This window comes from Mastomys coucha, unplaced genomic scaffold, assembly GCF_008632895.1.
Source record: "Mastomys coucha isolate ucsf_1 unplaced genomic scaffold, UCSF_Mcou_1 pScaffold20, whole genome shotgun sequence".
Classification (NCBI taxonomy): Eukaryota; Metazoa; Chordata; class Mammalia; order Rodentia; family Muridae; genus Mastomys; species Mastomys coucha.
In genome coordinates this window covers 57,084,149-57,094,249 of record NW_022196903.1, presented here as the reverse complement: position 1 = coordinate 57,094,249, position 10,101 = coordinate 57,084,149, and the positions used below count along the sequence as shown (strand labels likewise).

Below are 10,101 nucleotides of genomic sequence, written 5' to 3'. Positions count from 1 at the left end.
AAAAAAAAAACTGCTAAAGAAAAAAAATGATTAAAAATGAGCTCAGTTTAATTTCAAATGTAAATATATTTTATATTTTCTATTGAACATGTGAATCTGTAACACCTCATTTGAAGCGTTTATCACCTTGTCATAAAATAATGATACTCATGATGCCTCTTAAATAAAAAAAATATTCTTCACACTAAACAATATGATGGTACAATTAGAAAAGGGAAGGTTGAATTTTACTGTAACTATACAACATTCATCAAGTTCAAAGGATCATTCTCATATTAAAGGTTTCCTGTCAGATAAAACTCAAAGTACAATATAACAACATACTGATTGGTTCACATTCTCCCTAAAGTACAACATATTACTATATTTTGTGATTATGCCATGGAGAATAGCACATGTTTTCTAGTTTTAAATATTGTATATACACAAATATAACACATTTTCTCCAGGGAAAATAACTTGAGGTGAAAATTATTTTCTAATTTACAAGTGTTGTAAGGACTATTCATGGACAACAACAACAACAACAAAACAAAAACAGAACTTAGCCTAGGAGTATCTGCTGCTTTAGCTTAGGCAATATGTGAATGTGCTGTCTGTTTAGGGGTCCAGCTGTGGTTCTGTGTCATCCACTTCCTCTTCCTCAGGGTGTCTAGAAGCCACTGCACACTGGGCTAGAAAGATGAACATGAGTCTGGAACAAGTGGAGTTCTACAGCATCCTGGTCCAGCTAAGAGTGAGTGGCTGGGACAGGGAGGAGATAGAAGGCCTTCTCTGCCAATCTTAGTGTTACAGCAGCTCTTTTAGGCAAAGGCCTTCTCTGTTGACTTTGAATGAAGCAGCTTAGATTCAAAGTATTGAAGTCTAACAATCAAAAGACCCCTTTGGCTCACCTAGTAACATGCCCTATTAAAATTAGAAACATGATCCTAACATGGGGGTTTTCCCTTTTGCCTTTTTAAACTGTCATTTGCCTATGGGCCACGTCTATCCAGAGGCAGTTCCCACCTTGGGACTAAGATACCTCACCCTTCTTGTTCTTTTCCCTTCTCTCTTCTCCTCTACTTCCTGTGTTTTTCTGTTATTCACTGTCCTTTGTCTCTCTGGGGTAAATAGATCTACTTTGTGCTGAGAATTTGGTATGGGGGTGTTTTGTGCTGATATCAATTCTGTAAAAATTCTGTAAAAAACAAACTGTTGCTGTTCTTTGAGTTCCATTAGCTGAATTCTAATAAGCATATCAGTTAAAATAGTACATACAAAAAGTGCATCCCACTAAAAAGAATTAATACATAACAATCTATTAACAATGTCAAGATTGCAATTCTTTAGTTTGTTGCATATGTGAGTTTAAATAAAAAAGAGGGTGTGGAAAAGAATCCTTATTATTGTAATATTCTTGATAAATAATTCTATAATGACTTTTCAAAGTTCTAGGGCATGGGGAGGGGACTGAAAATTTTGCAACAAACTGTGTCTGAGTCTTTGCAACAGCATCCAGGCCTGTTTATTACATAGTAACACCCCTGGACAATTTACAACAACATTTGATTGGAAGGTAAAACCATAAACAAGGCAAAAATAGAATTATGGCACCCATAACTTATCGTTGTGTACAACAGTGTGGCTGACTGCAAGAACATAATTTTTGAGCTCAATTTCCTCCTCCTTATTGGAGCAATTATAAAAGAGACCTCTCACATGGCACACACAAGTCTCATAGTCTTTCATGTTGTAGACTAAGCAAAGGCACAGCTGTCATAAATCCAGTCTTTCTCAGAAACCTCAGGTAGGTGCATTTCTTACATTTGCACTTGCCACAGTCTTCACACCTGTAGGCATACAGATGCAAATCTTCCTTGATCAGTGCTTTAAGGTTACCAGGCTTGAGCTAAGATTTAGGCTGCACTCAGATGATGCCTTCAGCTGCAGGATCCTTATTGGAGATATGTCACTGGGGTTCTGCTTTGGAAGAATAAAAGGCCCACATCATGCCCAGTCTTCCTTCCTCTGCCTGATGCCTGAAGGTCATCAGGTAAAGATCTCAGCTACTGCTTCAGAACAATGCCTGTCTCCTTCCCAACATGATGATCATGGACAAACCTTCTGAAACTGTAGCAAGCAACAAATGAAATGCTTGCTTGTTGAATTTGCCTTGATCATGGTACATAGCAACAGAATAGTACCAAGGACACTGTTTCTCAGTGGTGAGATAGAAATATTGTTTAGTGATTTTACTTTTAACTTTATACTCTGGATATAATTTTTTGGTAATAATCTCTTTTAATATAAATCCACTTGCTTTTTTATAAATATGTATTTTATATTCCCACATGGTACGTTTATGAAGGTCAGACAATGCTTGGGAGTCAGTTCTTTACTACTATGTGGGTTCTGGAGATTGAACTCGGGTTGTCAGGCTACCAAGTGCCTTTATCTTCTGAGCCTTCTTATTTGCCTGAGTAAATCTTTTTTCAAAATTCTGACTTTTCATATTTAAGACATTTTACTGAGAATAAACATGGGTCTCATTGTATTTGTTATGTGCCATTGATAGTCACTGAGTAAACCCCTCCAAGTCCCACTAAGAACTTTCCCTTCGGTGTTTCTCTGTAGTATATAGTGGTATCCATGCCTATTCAAGCTGCTTGGCTTTCTTGTCTGCTGACTCTTTATCTTTATTCACTTCATGACTATTATTAAAGTCTACTTATGCAATGTAAAAGTTCTTACCATAGTGAGTAGGCAAACCTAACTCAAAACTCTTTGGACATCACATCTTCTTTACATCATGGTGGTATTTTGAATGGGGTCTGAAAAATGACATTGTGATCGTTCTTAACTGAATATTCCTGACTCAAGGTCTCTAGTCACTGATACATGGGTACTCTCAGTAGGAACTTAGTTTACTACAACTAGTAAGAGACTGACATACACAGAGCTTATGATTTGGCTGCTGGTCACTTAACTTCACAATTTTACATGGAAGATTAGGACTTGTTCTTATCTGAAAACATCTTTTCTGTAGTCAAAGAAAGGATGATGCAGGCTTCCATGGGTAGGAAGTAATCAACTAGCAATGAAACTTATGAGCCATAGCAGTGGTCAGCATGACAAGATACCCTAAAGGTACAATTATGGCACTCATATCTTGGCAATAAACAGCACCTCTCTAATTGGATTTAAGGCCTTGTCAACAGGATGGAGCTAATGCCTATTACCACAAACATAGCCAAATTCCTGGGGCTAGTGATATCATAGATCTTGGAAAAGAACTTAACTACTTCTTTACTAAGCTAGGATAACTGAATTCTAAAATGTATTCCCATACCCACATAGAAGTATAGCACTCAACCTTAATTAACAAAGCTACTCTTTGCAGCAAACAAATACCATTAGAGAAACCACAACTGTTCACAATGTTTATCATTACAGCCCCAGTCCCAAATGTTGCATCTACAGGACAGATCCTGACCAAAGCTTCAGATAACATTGTAAGACCAGAGAAGAGCCAGAGGACCAGGAAGTCTGCTCTGAGAATGTGTCTCTGGGAAATGACAGGGAAGCTACAACTATGATTCCTCTATAATGTCACTGCCTAAACAAGACTGGAACAGTGAGAATACCCATAGAAATAGTGACATGCTAATGTAGAAAGGGGAAACCTCAAAGCCAGAAAAGTAGCTATAGGCAGCTAATGACTACTGAGTGTTAGTCTCATCCTTGAATGAACCACTAATTAGTTATCTGCTGCAAAATGGTAAAGCTTGAACTCATATATACATAAGGAAAGTTATACGGACTTAGAAAGTTGTATTTATATGCTCACAGATTTATATATGTGAAACAATGGGCAACTAAGAAGAGAAGAGATAATTTTAAAAGACAGTGTTAGAAGACATGGGAAGAATGGGTTGGGGACATGGAAAGAATGGGAGGAAGGAAAGGAATATAAAAGGATTGAGGTACTTATATTTTAATTAAAATAAATATCAATTATCCCTGAAATCAAGCTCAGCAAATTGCACAGAAATTCATTATTTCTAATATGAGTTTTAGGTTCCTCTTATGTTCAATAGTAATATTAGAAAGCTTGGTAGCTATTAGTTACCTAAATTGACTTCATGAAAATGCTATTTATAGTCTCATGTGAGCAGTTTCAGCTTTGTCTCTGGTATTACAATGGTTGGGATATTTCTCGTTGTGCCTTATTTTGCCATCAGTGGTAACATTTTAACAGAGAGTGTATTCTGCAGAAGTGTCTCACTCCTCCTTGGGTTTTCACTGCATCTTCCCCAGTAGTAAGAAGAGAAACTACCTGACAATGGTTCAAAACAGCTGGGGCTAGGCAGGTCCACTGAGAGCCAAAGGACTGGATGTGCGGAAAGAGATTCATATAAGCAATAGAGGATAAGACTCAATGGGATTTGTACATAGGGTTATCCTTGATTTTTATCCATAGACTTCATGCTAAACTAATGGTAGAAAAATATCTTAACCAGGGAGTTAATTGCATTCTTTCAGGAAACCTGAAACAAGGGGACGGGCATATATCAGATATTTCAAAATAATGGCAGGAGCTTCAAATTTACAAGAAGCCAGAACCTCTTATTTCTATCTATAGTAACTAACTGATAAACCAAAAGATATCTGGAAGACAAAGCTACTTTGCTCTGAGCTAATCTCAATGTGGGTATCAAGTGTTGGGATCACAAATGACCTCTAACTCTCCATTTGTAAAATCTTATAGAATTTTCCCTGTTTGAAAAAATATGAATAAAAATAAAATATAGAATCAGGAAAATGCAGTTGCTAGGGGTTCTTTTCCAGATGCAGGATACAAAGCCAGGCATTATCTATAGTACAGAGTCCAATGCACCACATCGCCTTCTCTGAGAGTAAAGGCTGAGGCTTTGTACTTTCTTCATGTCCCTGAGGCCAAATTAGGGCATCTGCAATAAAGTACAAAGCATCTTAACTGATAATAGAGTTTAAGAAACTCTATCCTAGCAAAATCATGCTCTTACAGAGTTCTAGTGGAAAAATGAACATAAAAATCAAATCTGCCAGCAAAAGTCCTAACTATACACACACACACACACACACAGAGAGAGAGAGAGAGAGAGAGAGAGAGAGAGAGAGAGAGAGAGAGAGAGAGAAAGAGAGAGAAAGAGAGAGAGAGACAATGATTACTTGGAGCACACTTTCTGATATGTGTAAGAAAATTAAATAAAAGTTTTGGCAGACTTCATGATGACAATTTTATAAGTGGTTATTCTATTTTAATCTAAAAATGGTGATTTTAAATGTAAATGAGCAATTAAGAATCCATTTTGAGGTATTTTAAATTAACATTCCTAACCAAAAATTTAAAACATCTATCTTTAACTTAGAAAAAAATTTGAATCACAATGTCAGTATATATTTTAGCTTGTATGTAAATTGAATTTGTTATATATTTATTTTTTATGATATCAATATTAGAGAGAATATAATGTCTAAGGCCTGGAGTCAGGGTTCATTCCTTTCCAAATGTGTTTCTGTTCAGAAGTGTGGGAACCTTTAATAATTGTGGTTGAATCAGGAAAAGCAGGCACCAATCAGTTAAATCCTTCATATTCAAGTTACTTCAGATCAAGCTAGATTTGGCCTGGAAGAACTATGTCTCCAAGGAAACTTAACCTTATTCTCACTCTAAATCTAAAAATAATTTCTGAGCATTGCATTTCTTACTCTCAGAAGCTTCTCGTGACTTTATAGCCACTGGATAAAAATTTAACGAAGCATTTTCAGTTCCTTTCTCTTTAGTTTCTAATTTCTAATACAAGATGAAATTTTGTGGAGGCTTTTTGATTTCATTTTGTTTCTGTTTCCTTTTTCTACAAAGAGCAGTGGTACCCAATACATCAACTGATTATAGCCTTTTCTGCCTGACTTAGCATATCAGTTGCTTCTTCCTGGATCAACTCCATGTTCCAGGCTCTTGTAGGTCAACTCCACTTTAGCCAACATATATATATATAGTCTTCCCAAGTACACAGTACCTGCAAAGAGAGGACAAAATTCCTATTTAGGCCAGAGCTGAAGAACTGATCACCTGACAAAGCAATGACAGAAAAATCCCATTATGAAAGCCTTCAGCTGTTTCACAGATTTGATTATACCTCGGGTCAAACCATGACCACAGAGTACACTGTGCAGTTCTCTTAATACGCCATGGAAAGAGCCTACAAGGTTGTGCTACCTTATCTCCTGACATCAGCAGTATTACAGTGAGCTTTTATCACACTGATTCATGTTTCTTGATAGAAAAAAAATACTTTCTATGCAATTTTCAAGGACTGGTGCATACACAATGCTGTCAAAAATAAAATAAGGCAAGATTTTGTCTTGTAATGTGACCATATAACATTACATATCATTCCAATGATAAATTATAAGCAATTATCTGCATTAGTCAAAGGTTTTAGGAATAATTTTCTATGGAAGATGTTAAAAGGAGATGTTAGACTTAAGCAAGGCATTTATTCATGTCATGAGGCTACCAAGGAACCATCCCATATCCCTGTAACATCTCTGTACCCCATGAATGTATGATCTTAGATTTTTGTGTACAGAGTCTTTCCTATTCTCTGTGTGTACACATCTCATGCCTTTTAGCCTTCATGCCTTCATGCTTTCAGTATTGTTTTGCCCATTAAGTTTGATGCCCACTTTATTGGAGATAATTTTAGAGATTTTAAAATTAGGATGAACAATATTAGGGATCAATGAAAATATTTTAATATACAAAGAAAGTAATGTCTATAGACAAAATGTATTTATAAAATGAAAGTGGGAATTCTGAACTTTTTTTTATATAGTGGGAGTCATCTTATCTTTTCTACCTTGTCTCCCATCAATTTCTTCCCATGAACTTGTTTGGGCACTTATCTATGAGTCCAGAAAGGCATGTGAGAACAGGAAACCAACTGAAAAACTTCAGAATATAGTATAGAGATCCCACCAAAGATAACCTTTCAGACACAGATTATATTTATTTGAAAGTTTTATTCTAGCCAGATGGGCCTATACTCAGGTATTTGGATTGTAAGCAAAGCCCTGAGTGTCTAAAGCACAAGATTTTTGGAGAAAAAATTCCATGTCCTAGCATCTTGCTTGACATGTGAAAGGGGGCATTGCAGAAGCAAATGGTTTAACAAAAGCTAAAAAAACAGTTAATTGGAGGAGTTTTGTACAAGTGTGCAATTTAACAGAAGCTAAGATAACTTTCCTGGACATCTTGGACTTGGGTCCTATAATAGAATTGGACACCCAGAGCTACACAGAGAAACCCTGCCTAGAAAACAAAACAAAACAAAACAAAACAAAACAAAGCAAAAAAGCAAGCAAGCAAACAAACAAGCGGTCTCCTTTTTGTTTGGTTACTCCCCCTTTGAGTATTCTCTTGCAACCTAATGGACAATATTCTATGATATAATTTAATTCCTAGGTTTCATTTTCCTTATAAAAAAGTTTTCTTAATAGATCCCCTAAAGTTTTCAATTAGTATTTTAGCTAAAACAAACAGTCTTTAAAATTTTTTATTTACTCGTCTCTCATACAATATATCAGGACTGCAGCTTCCCCTCTCTCCACTCCTGCTTGTCCTACCCACCTTCCCTGTCCGCCAGACCCACCCCCAACTCCCTTCAGAAAACAGCAGGCCTCAAACAGGACATCAACCGCAAGGCATAGCACAGCAAGATCGATTAAGACCAAGCCCAAACCCTCAGATCAAGGCTAGGCGAGGCAACTCATTAAGAAGAAAGCTGTCCTAATATATACTTTGGGAAATAAAATTTATATAATATGTAAAAACTTTTCCTAAAATTAACATCTATTTTTTGCCTTTTCTTCAAAATGATAAACATAATTATATGTTACAAGGCCATTAACACAATTTTAAATTGCTTAGTTGTACAGAAATGTATTACAAATAAATCTGAGTCTCTACGTATATGAAAATATACTGTTTCATATACATTAGAATTAATACAAATCATTTTAAATCATTTTTAATAGTGAAAAACAGAACAGAGGATTTGCTTTTCTTTGGAAGCCTGAAATGAGGTTAAGGTTCAAATCAGTGAAAGATATGTATACCTAAGCACTCTGGCAAGATGTGGCTCCATCTGTCAGTGCTCCTCTGCATGGTCATCTGATAGTTGTAAACCTTTCTCCAGGGGAAGAATTCTTCCTATGGCTGAAAGTTCTACCTATGGTTGTCCCCATACACTTATAGTTTTTTCTTCCAGCAGACAATTTCTGTGGAAATTCTTGGAGTTTGTTTCAAGGAAATGAACATAGCAGTCTCTAGAATATATTCATTCTCACTAGCAGGGCATTTACATCTGTGAATGAGAACTGATTGAGTGGAACTGCCATGCTGTGGAAAGATTGAAATGTTGCAAGTCGGGAGGCTAATTACCTTGTTCTACATTTAGTGTGTCACTCCCATCCTCATAGTTATTCCCTACCCACCTCTAGGTCAGAACTATCATCCTATGAATAATAAGTTTAAGACCTTTGAAATCTATTAACTTAGCTGACTATACCCTCTACTATCTCAAAAGCTAAATGTAATGAGATAGTATGTTGGTCTTATAGAAAAGATTCTCCCTTCTCATTGTAACTGCCTCTGATATACCTACTGATGTATTTTGAACTTGTCTTGATTTATACCTTTCTCGGTTCTGTAAAACTATAAAATGTAGTAAGATTACATTCATATTGAAACATGGAAATTGAGGTAATCTAATTCTATGTTTCCTAGCCACAGTCACTCATAATGACTCCAGAATAAACATTTTTATTCCCTTTACGATGACAGTTATTTTGTTGTTGTTGTTTATTGGTTTCTTTAGTGTAGAAAGAGACAAGTGTTACCATCCTTAGAATGGCTTCCTTCCAATATTGCTGAATAATTTTAATATCTTAAGATATCATTGATTAATCATCAGATGCCCCATTCTATGCTGTTCCTCATTACTGCAATCAGCTTTGTCCTAAGTTGTCAGATTTGATTCACATCTCTGAAGGATAAAGTAACAGATTTCAAGAAGTTAGTGCAATCGACAGTGTAGGCACAATTTTAAGCAGTTAATGGGCATAGAGGGATGATTCTTCGGTCAAATATGTCTGAGTCAACTCCCATTGTCCTGTGGTAAAACCCTAATGTCTCAAAAATATTATTTATTCTCTTGTCAATAACTGTACTTCTCAAATGTCAGCAGGCAATAGGTATTTACAGGTTTTACAAAAACACAACTATTAAGAGAATTTTTTGCATAATGTTAACAGATAATAATTATATAGCTTAAAAAATACATGAGCAAAAAAAAAAAAAACTAATTTGAAAATTACGTACTTGCCTCATAGCTGCAAATGCCCAGTATCTATTAATGTTTAATGTGTCATACAAGTCTATTTGTATGTGATATGTGTCAGTAAACATGTGATGGTGACTGTGACTCTGTGTGTGTTGTATATGTGTTACAAACATGTAGAGTGTGTGTGGTATGTGTGTACACATATAGATACTCACAGATATGGATAGATACTCATTTTATTGTCCCATACAAATAGAAGACAAAAGAAAAGTAAAGTTATCAGTTGTCACAATCCCTTTTGTTTGAAGTAGCATCTCTTACTCTTTGCAGGCTAATTGGCCTCTGTGATTTTGAGGAATCACTTGTCTCTATGTGCTCCACCCCCTCGCCTTGAGAGTGCTGGAAAGACAGATGCACACTATTGCATTTGGTTTTATGTGGGTTCTAGATATCTAGGCCAAGTTGTCTTTTTATGGGACAGATTTGTACAGGGAAGATTTGGTAATGAAAAAATAACTTTTGTTCATTTAGGTATCTTATTTTCACTTCAGTTTTGAACAGGGGTATTGCTATAGATGGAATACTTGCTGAACTTTTATTTTCTAGGAGAACCTTCACTATACTGCCATTCTGTCTCCACTCTCTGATTAAGAATCAGAAGTTGGTGGCGCATGCCTTTAATCCCAGCACTTGGGAGGCAGAGGCAGGCGGATTTCTGAGTTTGAGGACA

At 36.0% G+C, this 10,101-nt stretch overlaps 1 pseudogene; it reads right to left on the bottom strand.

The window, feature by feature from the left end:
- Nucleotides 1–1,275: 1,275 nt before the first annotated feature.
- Nucleotides 1,276–10,101, bottom strand: part of LOC116099863 — an 11,989-nt pseudogene continuing 3,163 nt past the window's right edge.